Consider the following 19,849-nt stretch of genomic DNA (forward strand, 5'->3'; position numbering starts at 1 on the left):
AATAACTGCAATTTAGCTAGCTAATATGGGATGTTTTGTAATATGTAAATTATGAAAAGTAGATCAAATACAGGTTGTATTTATTTACATTGTTATATATATATATATGTATATGCAAAATAAATGATCAGCAAGAGCTAAAATGAAAATAATGCTAAAAGTCTATTAAATCTTGTTATGCAAAAACTGATTTCCGAGCACAAGTCCTAAAACAGATAGAGCTTCCGCTTGGGCATTCACATATGTATGTATGTACATATGCATATATGTATGTATTTAGCTTTGCCAGAGTCTCTTAACGAGGCAGATCGCTGGCAACAATAGCGAGTGTTGATTCAAGCCATTCAAATCATTTCCACACATATTTGCCAGCCGAATGTCGGCCATAAAATATAAAGAGAAGCAGGTGGCAGCAGCAGCAGCAGCAGCGGCAGCCGTATGATAAATGAAGATGCAGCTGCTGGGACTACATCAGCGCTAATTGCTCTTCGCATCTGAGCGAGAGACATGCACAGTCGAGATGAGATACGGCGCAGAGCGCATCCAAGAGATACTCACTCGAATCATAATTCATTTTTCATGAATGCGAGCCGACTCGAGAATGTGAATGTGAATGTGAATATGACAAACTTGCGACGCGTTGCCGGAGATAGAGAGGCCTCCATCTTATTCATAAGTATATTTATATTTGTACACTTAATCCTACCAAGCGAAAGGAGGCGGCGAGCGACAGCCGAAATGTCAAAACGCATTAACATTTAATTGAGGCTAATTTAAGGCGAAATATTTCGCCTGGCTCATATGAGAATTTATGCGTCTCATTTTGTCGCATCTTTTCACGTTTGCTTTTCATTAATATACATTATACAAACATATAGATATATGTATGTCTATACATAATCTTCTGCAGAGGGTATTATGAAAGTGTTATGAAATATGTTAGCCATAAATGGATTATTTATATCGAAATATATTCAATATTTTTATGTATATGATTTGCTTAGGGCGAGGATCTGTGTTAAAAACAATCTTCACGATGAGTTTACTTTCTGTATGAATATGGGAATAAAGTCTGTAAGAAATAAAAAACTTTCTGTGGAAATAACGAATATAAATAAATAGAAATATTTATATATATTAATAAAGAGTCTGCAGTGAAAAAAAAGAAAACATTTAAATCAGTCTAAATAAGTATACATTTTAATATATATATAGCAATAAAAAGGAATAGGCATAATATGTATCCAAAACTATCTACGGAAATAGTTTAAAACTAATATAAATATATTTATATATAACAATAATTATTTTAATATTTAATATTAATTATTCTAAACTATTATTATTAAATGAATTAATTAATATAAATATTTAATAAATATTATTTCATATATATGTATATATATACATACAAATACATATAAATAAAAAAAAGTAAATAAATAATATAAATAAATGTTGTATTATTTTATTAAATATAACATAAAAGATAATTAACACGAATCAGTTAATAGCTTAAACAAATAATATAATATAAATAAATATATATATTTTTTTATTTATCACATTATATTTTCTACCTTATCAGGTTGCATCTAAGCTAACTCTTCCCCAGTTTTATCTCTGGAATTAGTTATTATTTTGAATACACATGACTAAAACGTAATACAAATTATTATTAACAAATATAAATAAATACGTATATATTCAACAATCAAGAATCCTCAATGTGTGCCTGTCCCAGCATAGAGAGTATTCCCAGTTCGATATTTCTTGCTTGATTTCCTTTGTATTTTCTGTTGTCTGCTTCGGCTTTTCTTTCAGCCGGATATGTTGAGAAATGAGCGCATTTTGTAAAAATGTCACATTACATTTAATTTATGCGACGCCAGCCCCACACACACACACACACACACGCACTCTCTCTGCGTATCTGTGGGCGAATGTATCTATAGCTGTGCAGTTCTGTGTTGGCTGCAAGTGTAGCGTGAAATTGTTTTGATGATGTTCCATGTCGCGCCGCATCAAAATTATTCAGCTGTCATTATCAACGGCAGTTTAACCCCCGCTTAGCGACGCTCCATGGGATCGGTTCACGGTATACAGTTCATGTTTATGGTCACGCCGTCGACCCGCCTCCTCCTTGATTGACAGCCATGCAAACGTAGCTTGTGAGCGCTGCCCTCGCGTTGATTAACACAATTTGCTTTGCTTTTTGCCAAAGTCACGTCACTGCGGTTCTCTCTAGCTAGTTTTTCTCTCTCTCCCTCTTTCTGGTCTCCCTGTCTCGATCTCTGTCTTGGTGAATGTGTCAAAATAATGTTGCTTTTCAAATTTGACAAGACCATTTCGAGTGGGTCGCCGCCTTGCCGCTTGAACGGACGGCTGCCTGGCTGAGTGCTTGAATATGATTTGATTTTATTTTCTTGGGTCTGCCCGTTAATTAGCTGGGCACATTTCATTCACGTGCTCATTGTTTAAATGTTGGCCAGCCAGTGCTGACAAATACGCAAAAATCTGAAATTCTTTGCGAGGATCGCGGATCGAGGTGAGCTGAGTGCACTCTGCTTAGCATAAATATTTGCCAATGATTCTCAAGTAGTTCATGAGCAGCGCTTGAATCTTTTCGAGCAAACAGAATGAAGCCGAATTCTCTGTTTATTTGCCCAACGTAGACGCTGTCTAAGGAAAACGTGTGTTGACTCTTTCATTTGTCAGTTCAAAATATTTGCTCAAGTTTTTTGGCGAACTGAATTTTGGCGCAGCAGACGAGCTCGACTAAGCGACACTTGACGCAATCTGCACAGCGTTTCCACACGTGCCGCAAGGCTGAAGAATGCTCTGATAACCGTCCTAAAGACCCCAAATGAAACAGCAGAACGGACACTCTGAATACTCTTGATCAGTTAATCTGGTCCATGAATAATTGCTGCAGATTCTGGGGAATTCCGATACCAGAAGCAAACAGCACAAAAAAAAAATAATAATAAAATAAAAATAAATAAATAAATGAATTAGAACAAGTATGATTAGTTCAGTGAGCAACTTCTGTTTAAATTAAATAATAAATTTAATAATTTAAATTCCTTTCTGACAGATGGAATGCTGTTAGATAAGTGAGATGAACTACGATACTTCTAAGAAACGTGAGCGTAATATATTTAATTACAATCTTCTACAGTCATTTCTTCTCTTTTGCTCACGTATCTTGTTTTCCGTTTCTTCTAATCTCTTCAATTAAGCATTTTTTCTGCCATCAAAATTTCATCACTTCTAATTTTTCTCGCTACTGAGATTCCTTTTCATTCTTATCTTTTCTTTTGGTATTTCCCCTTTTCTGGCCTCTTCTCTCTACTTATTTCTTCTTCTATTCTGTTGTCTTCTTTTCTCTTCTCTCTCTATTTGCTTCATCTCTCTACGATTTTCTCTTTGGTTCTTTTCAGCTTTGTCTCATCTTGTTTCCCGTTCTCCTTTCTCTTTTCTACCATCATGATTTTTTCTTCCCATTTCTTTATTTTCTTCAATTTTTACTTTGTTTCTGGTTTTTCTAAATTCTTCTTTCACTTTCACTTTCACTCTCTCTCCTTTCTTCTTTCGTCTCTCTTCCCACTTTTTGTATTTGTTTCTCCTTCTTCTCTCTTCCTGATTCCTTCTGTGATCTTTTACCATTTGCATTTATTAATTTCTTTTTGTTCACTTTTCTTTCAGTGACTCTTCTATGCTTCCATAATTTTCTCTATCTTCTTCTATCCACTCTCTCTGCTATCATTCTTTTTCTCCACCCACTCACCTCATCTTTCAACTCTCTTCCCCTGATTTTCTTCTCTCCTCTAGTTATCACTCTTCTGGCTTTCACGCCGCCCTTCAAGCTCTGGCAAATAAAATCATTAAAAGCATTCATTCACCCATACACAAGTAGTCGCATATATAGAGGTACGCCCCTATAAATCTGAACCATAAGAGCGGACCATAAATTATGGTCGCAAATATTGCTAGCATTTGGCACAGTCACTCGGAGCAGTTCCGCTCGACTGGCTGCCTAGGCTGCCTCGGCTGCAGCGGAGTGAGAGATGGGGCCGTGAGGTTATCAAAATGCAATAAATCAGATTGTTATAAACATAGCATATATGTTATATTTCATAGCGCAACAAGAAAACCAGAGTCACTGAGATTCTCGATGGCATCGCGCGGCGTGTGCGGGGTAAGGGGCGAGCTCTCTGGCAAAGCTTATAAACAGACATTAAGTCTGTTAAACACGAGACAAATGCGCATTATATGATGTAAATCAAAGCCAGACAACGTCGCCTGGCTGTCCACAGTGTGTTTATCCATTCACTCGAACAGGTATCGGCACCTGTGATTGGCCATTGCGAAAAGTGAAAACTGAATACAAGTACAATATTACGGTAACCAACCAACTGCATCGGCCGAGTGCGCCTCATAAATCTCCGGCGACTCGGTCGTATTACGTTTCAAAAGTCTTAAGGAAACTGCTCCATGAGCGCGAGAGGCGATCAAATTAACTAGTCTCTGCCCAGCCGGAGTCAGCTGGCGTGCGCAATCAACGTCTCGAGTGTTGGATGGAATACAAGCAAACAGCGTGTTACACTCAGCAAACACTGGCGATAGGAGCTCTACAGCCCGAGCCACCCGAACCACCTCAACCACCCGATGGCCTCTAAATGCTTGGCAAATATTTGCACAGCTCGTTTCGGCTGGCCTGTTGAAGAAACTCTGCCAACAAAAAAAACACACATTTATATATGTATATATATAAATAAGAAGAGTAGCACTGCTCAAATGTGGCTCTGGCCCAGGCATTCTGTTTGCCCACAACCAGTAGCAATTGCAGCCAGCATAATCTAGGGTATTTACACCTCGTCCCCAGCTGCTTCAGGCGATGATTATTAGAGTAGTATGTGCTGCGGGATTTTAAGCTAGTGCCCTTTTACAAGCTCCATTTAACACTGTCGCTCACTGCCTTCCTCTCTCCCCTCTACCCACTCTCTCTTTCTCTCGTTCCGTTTCCAAATCTCTTGTTGGGTATTTGCTCTATAGCGCTTACAACAGAGTTCTTAGTTGTGGTCAGTGGCCCAGAGCAGTGTTTGTAGAATGATATCTTTGGGCCTTATACTATTAAAAATTCAGTAATAACATAGACTAACCAAATTTAATTAACCAAGAAGCAGACTATACGGAATCACAGTTTGAGGAATTGCTCAGTATCAAATTTTTAGAGAAATTCAAAACATTGCATCCGAATATTAATAGTCCTTATCTTCATAAGTAGCGCTAGATCTTTTCGGTAATGAATAATAACGCTAACCAAATTTAATTTAATTTACTAGCCAAGACAAGGCTAAATCACAATTTGAAACTGGAATGGATCAATACTTTATAAATTTAATCCCTATTTCTATATATATAAACAATTTTTATTTGTCAAGAAAAATTATGTCTTTTTTATGCATGACAATAGTGAAAATAAATAAGGTAAGGCATAGGAATTGTATAATATACTAGCTGGCCCGGCAAACGTTGCATTGCCCTCTATATTATTTCTAGGTAAAAAATTGTTGAAAGCTATGTTGTTCAGGCTGGGATACACTGATAAATTTATTAATCGGATTTTCATTCAAGCACCTTGTTGTAAACGACATTCTTCGTTTTTTGGTCGGGTGCAAGAACAAATAATGCGGATCGTTTGCCAACACGTGAGCATGCCACGTACAATTGACCATGAGAAAAACACGCATTTTCTAGATTGAGGCCACAAATAGTCAAAGATTGGCCCTGTGACTTGTTGATCGTCATGGCGAAGGCAAGACGAAGCGGGAATTGAATTCGTTTAAATTCAAAGGGCATATCTGTTGAGCTCATCGGAATCCTAGGAATAAGAACTTCCTCATCTTTAAATTTTCCTTTGAGTATCAACGCGTGAATCACATTGCTCATCAGTTTTCTTATCACCAAACGCGTTCCATTGCACAGTTTTGGTTGGTTTAAATTTCTAAGCATGCAAATCATGGAGAATTGCTCTTTTCATAGCTGTGTTCATTTCTTGACGCCGGTCAAGTTGTTCTTCCATATTGCCCATGAAGTATATTTGCAAGAATTTTTGCTGTGCATCTTCAATAGGTTGCAATGATCCAATGCGATGGCAAATCTGGCCTTGAATCTTTAAATTCAAAGCCATAGTTATATTTACAAACACTATTTACAGAAATCTAACAAACTACATTATTCAAAATTTTTTTTTGGCAGTCATAGAAAATAAAATTTTTAACGTAAATTACCTTAAATATCCGTCTCCAATATTTTCCGCCCCAAATTATGTCATTTGGAAACAGGCATTGTATTTTTGAGTGTTCGCTAGAAAATGTCGTGATTCTAGTGTTTCGCCATAAAGCAGGGAACGCAATGGCTATGGTGACCGCTAATGGCAATGTCACTTTACCACTAAGGCAGCACAAACCGGGCGTTTCACCAGCAAACTTCAATGCGCCACAATGCTGGCAAACAACGTCCATTGGACCAATGCAAACTAAACGATTCAAGCTGTAATCAATGGTGCAATCATATCGAAACGCTGCTCGATTCAAATCAATCCTTGAACCATTTCTTATTGCCATTTCACGGGCTGCCTCTCTTTGAGAAGCACGAATTAAGGCCCTTCATCCCTGGGTACTAAAGCGGAGCCTTTCTCGGGCGATTTCTCGCTCTTCGTCAGATAATTGACTCGCGCTATTCCGTTGCCTAATTGCATTATGGGTCCGCCGGGAAAGATTAGATCTTCTAGGACGCGGCATTTTTATTAATAGTAATACTGCCCTCGCACAAAACCATATAAAACAATCGAGAAATATAAATATAAATAATTTACACAAATTTATGTTTGAGACAAACAAATACCTGAACTTTCGAGATATTTAGATTTTGTAAAAGTCCAAAAATACAATTTTTAATAATTAACTTTTTTTTTTTTAATTTCGAATTTTGAATTTTGAATTTTTTATTTATTTTTGATTGTTAGGTTTTAATCTTTTGATTTTTTTTTTAATTTTTGCAGATTTTTGATTTGAAATATTTATAAAGTTTAAAAGTCCGAAAATATAAAAAGCCAAAAATACACTTTTTAATAATTACCTTTTTTTTTTTTAATTTCGAATTTTTAATTTTTTATTTATTTTTTGAACAGTCAGGTTTTAATCTTTTGATTTTTTGCAGATTTTTGATTTGAAATATTTTTCCTTTTGATTTGAAATTTTTTTTTTTTTTTTTGAATAGTCAGGTCTGCTCGAGGTCAGGAGACCGTAGACTGACTGACTACATTTGTTTATTTACTTCTACACTATTGTCAAAACTGTCACTGTTACCAAGCCTACTGGGTATAAAAAAAATTTGAACATTTGGGGAAAAAACCGCGTTTTTCAAGTATTCGGCAAATTTTTTCAGTATTTTTAAGACCCTATACTAAACTCGTTGCGGAGACAAATCCAACAAATCAAAAACCATGAAAATTGGTTCAGCCCAAATCAAGTTATAAGCAGTCTTCACTTTTACACAACTTTCTTTTATATATATAGATTATGTAATTAATTTTATATAATATATTTAAATTTAATCAAAGCCTTATATAATATACTATTTCATTTTATTTTTGAAATGAAATAAAATATTTGGTTTCGCAAATGTAATAAATAAAATTACTTATTTACCCTAAAGTGAATAAGTATTTCCATATATAAATATATTTCACATTTTAATTTAAGACTTTTTAGTTTAGGTTTAATGTATTATTTGTAGATATTAAACATTGTATATTTACTTATATTTTGTGTTATTATGTAAAAGAGACAAATTACAGGTGGATTATGAGATTATGTTATTATTTATATTATTATTAAATTATATTATTATCTAATTGCCGTAGGAATGAGCAAATATGTTAAAAATTATTATTAGCTAATCTATCTAGCATGTTGACTACAGATTTAATATTTGCTTTTTGATGTAGAACTACTGTGGAATATTACCTGGCATGATTTTATATCATCAGCATAAATATTTTGTAGCTTACTTATAATTTGCTTTTGTGAAATTTTTATACATAAATAGCTTCTTATTTTCATGTATAAAAGCTTTTGGAGTAGATGCTTGAAAAAAAATATGATGATCGATTATTAATTTGTTAGATTTATTTAAAAATAATAGATTCTCCACATTCCTCTTAATTAAACTAGGCCAAGTCATGTTATTTAAATGATTAAAAAACTCTTTAAAAAAGTAAAAAAAAAATCCTTAAAATATTTGTAATTTGAAATATAAGAAAGTAGATAAGATTTGTTTAATGTAAAATTAATTATTTAATATTCAGCGTATTTTTTTTTAACATTTTTTAATAAATATATAATATGTATTTTAATATAATATATTATATTTTTTACTTTTAATTAATTTTTAAAAAATATTTTTAATTAAAACTATAAGAAATTAAATAAGATTTATTTAAATATTAATATTAATAAATTATTAATATTAATAAAATATACAATTGAAAGAAAATAAAATTATAAGATAATAAATAAGATTTATTAAAATATTATTTAATGTAAAATTTAATATTTAATATTCAGCGTATTATTTGAACATTTTTTAATAAATATAATATGTATTTTAATATAATATATAATATTTAAAAAAAAAAAACGATTTAAAATAATTAAAATTACAAAATAACAAATGAGATTTATGAAAATATTATTTAACATTAAACAATCGGCAATTTAATTAAAAATCTTTCAATTAATATACAAGAATATGCCAAACAGCTGACATGCCTGGCTACATAAAAGCAACGTCATTCTATGGCAGAGAATGAATCTAGGAACCAGCAATTTCTGAATTTTTTCGCAACGGCCTCCAGAACATCGCTATATCATTCGATTTTCCAAATATGGCTGGATATGCCCACAGCGCCCATCGTTAATTGAAAAGCCATTGAAATCCAGCGCGTTTTGCTCGCTCCCAGTACGAAATGGACCTTTTATCGTTTATTTATTGCCGCGTTTCTTTTCTTTTTTTTCCATTTCGTAATTTTGATTGATGACTGACTTAATGTCAATTTTTTGCCGCCGTTGCCGTTGCCGTTGTTGCTGTTGCTGTTGTCCAATGATAAATTAATAAAAACAGACGACTTTGTTTATTCTCTAGCCCCAGTCGCAGTCGCAGTCGGCGTCCCAGTCCCAGTTTCAGTTCCAGTCCCAGCCCAGGCTTCAGCTCCAGCTCCAATGTTGGTTTTTTTTTCGGCTGTTGTGTAACTGTGTGTAGTCGTCCCCCCTTTCGTATATAATTTGCTGTCATAAATCGTGGAGAACGTCGCTGTCGCTGTCGTCGTCGTCGTCGTCGTCTGTGGCGGCCATCTTTTATTGTTTATTGTTTATTGTTTGCTTAACAAATTTTCAATGTATTTTTGTGCCCACACAATTTGCTTGCGTGCCTCCAACGACGCGTCGTTCGCTCCCCGGGCCATAAATCAAATTCCGACAGCGCATTGTCATTTAATCAATAATTTATAAACAATTTCGCATTGCACGTAGCCCGGCGAAATAAATATACATATATACAATATATATATATATATATATATGTATGTACATATAAATTAAAATGTGGTGCGTGCATTTTCGCTTGCCATTCAACTAAATGGGAGCCTTAACCCATTTTAATGAGCACTGATTGAAATTAAGTATATAAATCATTTCAATATATACAATAATACAATTATACACATATACAAATTATCGAATCCAAAGGGAAAACCCTTGTTAATACTAACGAGGGAAAGCCCACCGATGATGCCCTAGTCAATATGTAAGTGGATATTGCGATTATTCATTATTTATTTACAAAGACAGACTTTATTGCTCTGCTCAATTTCAGCTGCGCATCTCTCAAATGGAATTTTCAATAAGGCTGCAATTTGCCATTACAAATATCGATTGAATGATTATATGACATGATGTATATGAGAATTTATCAAGACATATTGGACTCAGAGGAATGCGTTTGATGTGCAATTTATATTATTTAGAATTTGCTTTAATCATCAATCGGGAGGAATTTTAATATGTGAGACAGTCAGTAGCTTTTTCTGCGTCTCTCAATCACTCAGTCAGTTGTCAATTATTCACTAAGCCTATGGGACTAAGCTTATTAAATTTTTTTTTTAATTCGGCATTCAGTTTTTCAGTCAATCAATCAGCTATTTCCTGTCTTCCATCGTAGATCAAAAAGTAGTCAATCGATTAGTTTTCTTCTTCAATCACGTAGATTTAAGCCTTCTATGAGTCAATCGGTCAGTGAATGTCTTCTAGCCAATTGTTCATCAATCAAACATTCAATCAGTTTCTCTATTGTTTAGTCAGTCAGTTATTCGTACTATCAGTCTTAGGCTGTCAGTTGTTCAATCAACTAATCATTCTATCATTTAATCTATCAATCGTGCAATTCCTTTCAATCTGTTTCATCGGCCAATCACTCAAACTTTAATCTAAGTAAATCAGCTTACTAATCTTTATCTTTCTTATCTTTTAGTCAATCAGCGACTCAATCTATCAGTCAATTAGTCAGTTACTCATTCATTTATTTATTTAATCAGTGAGTTTTTTATTGAGTCAGTCAAGCAGTCTCAGTCAATCATATAAAAAGTCAATCTATCTTTCAGTAAATCTGTATTTTATTTTCTTAGTCAGCCAGCTGACAAGTCAGCCAGTCAATCGTGCTGACTATCAATCAGTTTGGATATCTGGATATTTCTCTTTTCATATGATAAGACCTGCCACATCCCTAGAACGTTCCGTCGCTCAGCCATTACTCGAGCTCCCAAATCGATCATTCAATTTGAAATTTGCTAAGCTTCTTTCGTGTAGTGTGGGCCATACTGTCAACAATTCTAATTTTTTGTCGGGATCCACACGGGGCCTACGCCGCACTTGGGGCCGTCGAAAAGTACGTGTCAACTGACCGAAGAAGAGCCAAAGCGGAAAAAAATGAAATGTCAAAATCCCGCAAGCGCCCAGAAGCTTTTGTCAGCTTTTAGAAAGCAGTTAAGGGTGGACAGTAGCTGGAATTGGTGAGGGCTGAGAGAGAGAGAAAGAGAGAGAGGAGGGGGAGGGGCACCTCGTTGGAGGTGCTGACGGCGACGTTGGCGTTGACGTCGACGCAGACGTCGGCGGCACTTTTTGATTTTACTTCGCTGCTGAGCAAAGCGCAAAATCACTTTTGACGTTTTTTCTTGTGTCCGTTGGGGATTTTGTTGTTGTTGTTGTTTATATTTTTTTGTATTTCATTTTTGTCTTTTGCCTTTTGAGTTTCTGTTGCTGTTTCTGCTTCTTTACTTCAATTTTTTTGTTCGCTTTGTTGCTGCTTGAAGCGCGCGCCTCGTTTCGTTTTCATTATCCGAAGCGCGTCCAAATTCATTTCAAGTTTTGCCGCCGACGTCGAGTAGAGGCGTCTTTAGCTGTCCAACTGTTGGCTTTTGCTCGCCAGTCGCGTTAAGTCCAACATAAGTCGGCCTAAGCGTTTAAAAGCCTAAACGAATGCAGAGACACATGAGTGTCTCTCTCTCTATCTCTCTTTCGCTCTTTCTGGTCAGCAAAGCCAAGAAACAACAAAAATACAAAATACATAATAATCATCAGCCTCTGGCGAGCGCGAAGGCGGCCGAGGGGCAGAGCACTTGGAGCATGGGCCATGACAAGCAACGTCCAGAGCCACAGTCAGAGCCAGCTGTCAAGGCGGCTTTGTATTTTGTATTTTGCGCTCAAAACTTATACCAACTTGACAGTTGGAAGACAGTAGTATTTATAACGTCGGCCGTCGACTGTCGTCCGCTCTGCTCGCCCCCCTCCCCCCCTGGGAGCCACGCCAGCTCGGCAAATAAAACAAAAATGAGACAAGACTGACAGCGGCTCAGCGAAAGAGTTAATACTGTGATTAAATGACCAGAAGAGTGCCACTGTCAGACAGATGGCCGATGGTGGGCGGCTTAAATGTTTGACAGCTTGATGCCAGCTCCGACTACGTTGCCGTCAAACAAGAGCCAAGAGCCGAGAGCTGAGAGCTGAGGGCCTCTTGCCAGCCACTCTCTCTCCCTCTCTCTCTCTGAAGAGCTTGTTGAGCCTACACACGGAGACAGTCAGCGCAGCCATATTGATAGCAGCAAAAGTTTTCCGCTCGCTAACGATACAATCAATAAGCCGCATTAAAGACACGTCAATCAAAGTAATGCTAAAAATTAAAAAATAATAATAATAATAATAATAAAAAATTGTAGATATATCAACAAGCCAGATGAACAAAGAATTTAAAGCTTTGTTTACAAATTTATTATTTTATTTCGTTCTCTTTATTTTTACATATCTGTTTTATCTATTGTATTATTCTCTTGTACATTATTTCACATATATTATTTTATATTATTTACAACTATAAGTCATTGTTAAAAGTAATAATAATAGTCTATAATAATCTAATAATCTATATAGTATACATTCACATAAATATTTAATTTCTAAATATCAATTATAGAAACTGAAGATATAATACATAGTACTTTCACATGCTGTAATTAATATTGAGAATAAAAAAAATAATATTGTGTCAGAAGAAAGAATTCGTAATCAGAATATTCTAGACAGCCTCGAGATCGTCGATCGAAAGATTCCAGAACCTTATAAAGACTTGTTAATATGCAATGCAATATTTATATAAATGCTATTTACATTTGTGGCCAAGGCAAATAGTAAAACCTTCTGCTAAATGTGAAATCTCTGTTGAATCTGATCAACAACGACTTCACCTTATGGGTTATGGAGCTGTTAGCACTTAGACTGCCAATAATTCATAGCAGAGATGAGATACTTACAATATACATATTTCTAGAAAATATGCCAGATCGCTTAACTTAGGTGTTTACTGTTCCTAATTGCATTATATTATTTGAATTTGTTTTGCTCATAAGCAAGTCTTACTAAAAAGCCTTATATGAATAAGACTATAGACTTTATCAATTTACACAGTTTGATTAGCAGCTTTTAGCACCTCTGTGTGTATGGGACTAAAATATGCAAATGGCCAATAAATAAAAAAATATATACATCTGTAATAATAATATTTACTTTGCGTTAAATAATTAATAACAACAGAGCTAATATATACATAAATCGGAAAGAATTATCACGAAACGATAAAAATGCCAATAAAGATTTATCTCGACGTGCTATGTATGCCTAGAGTTCTGCTCCATATATAAGCAATTCGATGGATGAATCCCTGCTTTGACTTGCTTCTGGTATACGTTTCCCCCTAAGAAGAAGTTAAGCTGCTATGCCATAAATTCATGGGTTTAATATGGGATGTGTGTGAGTGTGTGTGTGTGTGTGTGTGTGTCATAAAGTCTATGATAAATCGCTGGGATCTGCAAACAACAATCAGGCAGCTTAAATAGAATGCTGCAGTGATAATCGTGTGCCAGCCGGCAATCAACGTCAACGTCAACAAACAGATCTTGCAAATCTCAAGATCACAATCAACCGACCGGGTTATCTAAATGGCAGCCCAACGGAGCCCAAAGCAAACTAACCAAATGTCTGTATGAACTGCTCTAAAATTAGACAACCAGCCAGCCAGCCAGCCAGCCAGCCAGTCAGTCAGCCAGTCAGCTAGCCAGTCAGCCAGCTGTCAGGGCAGCACGTTCACGAGACTCGAGATGAAAAGAGTCTCGGCGGGACACGGGAGTCGGAGTGGGAGAGAGTCGGAAGATCGGAACTCGCGCGTTACGGCAATGTTTTCCTCCACAAATCCATGCAGATGCAAAGCTGTTTATTATCTTTGCCTCTACACTAAGTTGATAGTATATGGTATTACTTAAATTTACTATAGCGCTTGTCGCTTGTTTTCAAATGTTTCAAAAGAAAACACACGCCGAGACTGATGGGACACTTGTCAGGGGGCTTTTGCAATGCGTTGCCGTTGTCTGTTTATCTTGAAAATGCCTCAAATGCTACGGACGGGGTCTATTTTTAAATGAGATAGCTCTTTACTTAGCGATGAGTATTACACATTTTGTTGACGAGGACAGCTTATTAGTTGAGCTCTCGAATCGGCAGTCAAACAAATTTTTAATTGCCCACACAAATTATCGCTGGGGTCTTACACCCGAAAATGGCATCGTAAAATTCTATAAAATATAATGCCATAGCTGGCAGACGACAGGCGCGATCTTAAGCCCTCCGAGTATGTGGCACATTAGCGTCATAAATTTCAATTTTAATTGCCATCGTATTTAGATTAGAGAGGGAGAGAGAGAGAGAGAGTGTGTGTGTGTGAGCAGAGGAAAAGGGAGATAGGGAGAGACTACTGAATGGACGCATCTCTATTAAAACCTCTGCCATTAGAATCTATTCCCGAACGGCACCGAAAACACTTCCATTACTGCCCTCCAGCCGGTGGCACGACAAAGTGTCAACGCAAACAATGAATGGAAGGGGGCTTTACCAGAATTTATTAACGAATATGCAGTGCACTTTCTTTACACAGAATATGTAAAGTTTTTTGACAAATCGGTTTTAGTTTATCTATAAAAATTACAATGCTTTGAGGCGGATATAATAATCAGAATTCCCAGATTAAAGTCGCTCACTTCAGTTAGTATATTTTAAATCCCATAAACCAACTGAAAATCCACCGAGTCTTAACCAAATAGTATTTCTTATCAAGATTCTATTGTTTCATCAACTTGTCAAATTGAATAGAAAATCCTATAATGCCACATAAAGCACGCAGAGTGTAACAGATCTTGGGACAGAACATAACAAAATCGTGTCGAAGTGTTTAATAAATAACAAATCACCCAAAAGACCTCAGAGACAGGCAACAACAACAGCAACAACAACTCGGAGAGAACTCGAGTATTCAGTAATAAACAAAAACAGGCCGCGGCCAGCGATTGAAATTTATGTGACTTGATCTGTTTTCAAGTGGGACGGACGTCTTATCAGTGGGTATTCCAGTACAGATTTACAATTAATTGCGAGCAATTGTGAACAGGCGTTCCTCAAGTACACACACACACACACACACACATGCGCATACATGCACATACAATCAGTCAGTATGTGTCGATTACTGCTAGACGTTGCTTTATTCAGGTTCATAATTAATGAAATATCTTTGTGCAAATCATTTGGGAAACTACTCAACTTCATTAGCAGATCGTAAATAATGTCAGAAAGCGCAAGGCCTGAAATTTATGTGGCGGGCTAACTATGCATGCTGAATAATTTACAAAATTTTTGAAAAAAAAAATAAAATAAATAAATAAATAAATAAATATATGGAAAGAAAGTCGAGCACAAAAGATACAAAACAAAAATTAAAAATAAAAACAAAAAAGAAAATCCAGCACAGAAACAATAGAATTTTAACAAGAAATATAATTTATAGCCACTTAAGTCATAAATTTATTTTTAATTTCGCCCAATTCACATTTACAACGCGCAGCGCAAACAACATCGCTCAACCTCGCCAAGCCCCACATTTGAATACCCTATAACGGAGGTTGAAGTCCCAATCAGGTAGATTGATCTGGAACCAGATAAACAGAATGAATCTTTTATTATACGCACCACCATTGCCAGAGGTGAATCGCCTTATGATTAGCTAACATTATCATATTGTTATTATTATAATTATATTTACTGTTGTGGATATTATTATGGTGATAGTCATCTAAATTGATATTGTTGTTATATCTGTTAATATCAATACACATATATCTTCATCATTATTATTATTATAATGCATCAACATCATTATCATAATTACTATTAATATTATGCACATTATATATTATAATTAAAATAATTATGAATGATTATCATAATTAATATTAATATTATTAATTACATATAACTAAAATAATTATGCATATAGAATGATAAATACGCAGTACTTAAAATTATTTAATTTTTTAATATGATTATTATCATTATAATTATTGTAGCCAATATTCTAATTATTTATATTATTATTATTAGTATAATTCATGATTATTATTTTTCATTCCTGTTAATATCACTACCTTTATTATAATACAGTTTTATATTTATCATCATTTATCATCATTATTTATCATAATTTTTCGGTCAAGTATAAATTTACGACTTAGAGTTTGGTTCATTAGCCTGATTTGTTTATAATTTTTTTAGTACACAACTTTTTATTTTTTCACATAAAATTCCATTATATTTTTTATGTGTCCAAATATTTTACTCAATCTCAGCTCAGTGTTTATTGTCATCATAAATTAATTTTTATGACATATACATATTTCGAGAAAATAAAAAATATTTTTGTTGCAAAATATATATATCTACTTAAACAGTATAACTCAAAATTAAGCTATATGATTTTATGTTTTTAAAAGACGTGAAAATTTTTATTTCATTGGATTTTAAGAAACTTTTTAAAAGTGGATTATATATTAATTCTCATTTTTGCTTAAGTTTGCTTCGGTCTGCCTTTCTATCTCAACTGAAAGGCGAGATTCAAACCTTTATTATTTTTTTTTTTTAATTATAACAGAAAATAACAAAAATAGCTTCAGCTTAGAAATCTTCTAGTAAGAGCAAGGGCAACCGGGCTTCGTAGTTGTACAGTGAAGCCCCTATTTCTTGGCTTGAGATAGTTTGCGTTGGGGCTACAAAAGAAATGAAATACTGAAAGACCAAGATTTACGTCTTTTTGGCTGTTTATTTTTCTTTGCCGCTTTCATGAATCTTCAAGTTTATTATTGTTGTCTGTTTTGTTGTAGCTGCTGCTGCTGTTGCTGTTGCTTCTGGTAGCAACAAATTTAACACCCAGACAGTAGTAAATAAGCGAGTTATAAAAGGCAACTAATTACAAGTTGCAGCCGCCAGCTCTCATATGCTAAAAGCTTAAATTTGAATATGTATATGAGAGAGAGAGAGAGAGAAAGAGAGCGAGAGATATGTATTTGTATTTATATATATTGGTCTATGGATTTGGAATACCTTCCCTCGTTTAAATGTATGTAAATGTTTTGTTTTTTCGGGGACCCTTTTTCTTTATTGTCTTAATGAACAAAGGCGACGGCTTCTAGATGAGACAAATGTATCTCGTTTGAGCGCAAAACACAAATGTTTAAAACAATAATAAATTATCATTGTTGTTGCTGCCGTGGCTGCTGCTGCCTGTTGTTGTTGTTCCCTTGCCTTTTATCGTTTGATAATCGCTGGTCATTAGTCATTTTGGCCTCAACCTAAAGTATTGTATGTTTTCTATATAGCAATACATCTGACTCTGGCTCTGTTGCTGTTATTGTTGTTGTTGTTGTTGTTGCTGTTGTCGTTGCCACGCCAAAAAGAGTAATGTGAGCAACAACGGTGGCAGCAGCAGCTGCTGCTGCTTTTGCTGTTGCTGTTGCTGTTGCTTGTTATGTCTGTCTCTTCATTTGGTCCGCAGCACCAGCAGCAGCAACAACAACATGAGCTGGCTCAACGTTTAATAAATCGTGTACTGTCGCCTTTTATTGTTGCGGCGATGTTTCAAATTTTATTTATTTATCTGCTGCCGCTGAATTGGCTTAATAATGTGGCCAACAACAGGCAGCGACAGCGACAGCAACAGCAACAACAGCAACAGCCGCAGCGGGTCAAGCACATATTTAGCTACTTCTGGCGATATAACACTTTGGCTATCGGCTATCTTGACAGTGCAAGAAATATTTATGCTCTTTAGATTATTTGGAGTGTATTAGGCCAGCACCAACGAAACCAAAAAGTATTCGCCATTACTCATATATACATATATGTGTGTATATATACATATACTTTTATACTTGTATATCATTATACAGCTACCGAATTTCCGTATCTGTATCTGTATCTGTATCTGTATCTGTATCTGTATCTGTATCTGTATCTGTATCTGTATCTGTATCTGTATCTGTATCTGTATCTGTATCTGTATCTGTATCTGTATCTGTATCTGTATCTGTATCTGTATCTGTATCTGTATCTGTATCTGTATCTGTATCTGTATCTGTATCTGTATCTGCATCTGAGTATCTGAATCTAAGTATCTGCATCTGAGTATCTGTATCTGAGTATCTGTATCGGAGTATCTGCAGCCACATCAAATCAATTCTAAAACTGACCCGATTTCCAAAGAGCTATATAAATTACAAAGCCATTTAATGCAAAGTAAGCCTATCGAATCTAAATCCCTTAAGGAACTGCATAAGCCCCCGAGGCCTTGCGCTGCCATATTATTTATGATGGCTAAATGTGTGGACAGGCAGGCTGGCAGGCTGGCAGTCAAAGCAAAACAATTTACCCACTGACCAGCAGCGATACGTGCTTATATATCTATCGACAATCCCTATCTGTCCATCTATCAATAATATATTACGGAGGCAGTTCCAAAAACTGTCGGCGGCTCCTTTGAAGTGTCAGCTAGAGCCGCCAACTTGGCCGAAAGTATTTCTCGCCTGAGGTGGGTGGGTTGTGGGTGCCAGCCGTGGCAATAATCACAGCAGCTGAAGTATTTATGTCGCAGTAAAGGCCTTGCAGAGCCCTAAATTTTCCTGCCTTACCCACAGCCAAATATATCTTAATGTGTGTATAAATTAATGTTATATTTTATTCCCTGTTACGTGACAAAGGCTGCACTCGCCCTTATCGTCATATATATATAAATATATATTATTTTATATTATTCAGTTATTCAATGCGGATTTTTATGCACAGGAAACCAAGTATCTCTATCTCTCAGATACCTCGCTGTGGTAAATATATGAAAATAAACGCCTGCCAAGTGCTTGTTGACAGTCGCCGCTGTTGTCGTGTCAGCTACAAATGTCACTTGACAAAAAAGAGACAAAAATGAATATTAACATCGGCATAAAACATCGAGCGACCGCCCATACGAACGCCAGCTCCGATGCTAGCCAAAAGGGAAAGTGTCAAGCGAAACATTATAAAAATGACACGAGGAAGCCATAAATATTAAAAACAACAGCAGCAGCAGCAGCAACAGCAACAATGTCACAACATCTTCACAGCGGGGGTGTCTCTCTCAAGAATTACACAGAAAAATGATCAAGGAGTTGACAGCGGCGGCAGCATCGCCAGCATCGCCACTTGAGCAACAACTAAAAGATACAAATGTATCCGCTAGTCGATTAGCTGCATGCCCTGCGTCTGGCTGCTGCACGCATGATTGACGCCCCTCCAGGAGGGCAAACACGAACATTTTAATGACTTTGACGTAATTTATAACAAAGCTGTTAATTAGCTGCGACGACTATGCTGACATCACTCATCATCTGGCCATATAATTTATGGAGGGCTCAGGCTCCGAACAGGGGCAACAGCTGTCAATTGAGCCAAGGATATATGTCCTTGGTTACATTTATATAATCATAGAAATGGGATTGTGTTTCGAGAACAATGCGAGTTAGATGAGCCAAGGTTGGCAAAAGTAAATATGAATATGAAAAGCAATTGGGTAGGAAATGATTTGATCCAGTTCTTTATAATGAATTACTAAATTCATTTAATGATCATTAGCAGTAAGACATTTTATTATTATATTATATTATTTAAAATTATTTAGAACCAGGTCATCAATTCATAACAGTATAATATACGATATAGCCAGACTTTCCTATAGCCTTTTCATGGAATCTAACTCTATTTCCGTTGCCCATTTCATAGACATCAACAGTTATATATTACTGTGATATTGTCCAGTTGAACATTTG

General features: G+C 35.5%; 1 long non-coding RNA gene across 1 annotated transcript; it reads right to left on the bottom strand.

Annotated features, from left to right (window-relative positions):
• Window positions 1-5,588: 5,588 nt before the first annotated feature.
• Window positions 5,589-7,596, bottom strand: LOC149269967 (uncharacterized). Its single transcript, XR_016269290.1, has 3 exons — window positions 6,913-7,596; window positions 6,297-6,826; window positions 5,589-6,178 (listed from the first exon to the last, which is right to left on the bottom strand). It is a non-coding gene; the product is annotated as an uncharacterized LOC149269967 (long non-coding RNA).
• Window positions 7,597-19,849: the final 12,253 nt, after the last annotated feature.

The sequence above is a fragment of the Drosophila arizonae genome, chromosome 3 (genome assembly GCF_054131065.1).
Source record: "Drosophila arizonae isolate 15081-1271.41 chromosome 3, UAZ_ARI_1.0, whole genome shotgun sequence".
In the NCBI taxonomy this organism is placed as follows: Eukaryota; Metazoa; Arthropoda; class Insecta; order Diptera; family Drosophilidae; genus Drosophila; species Drosophila arizonae.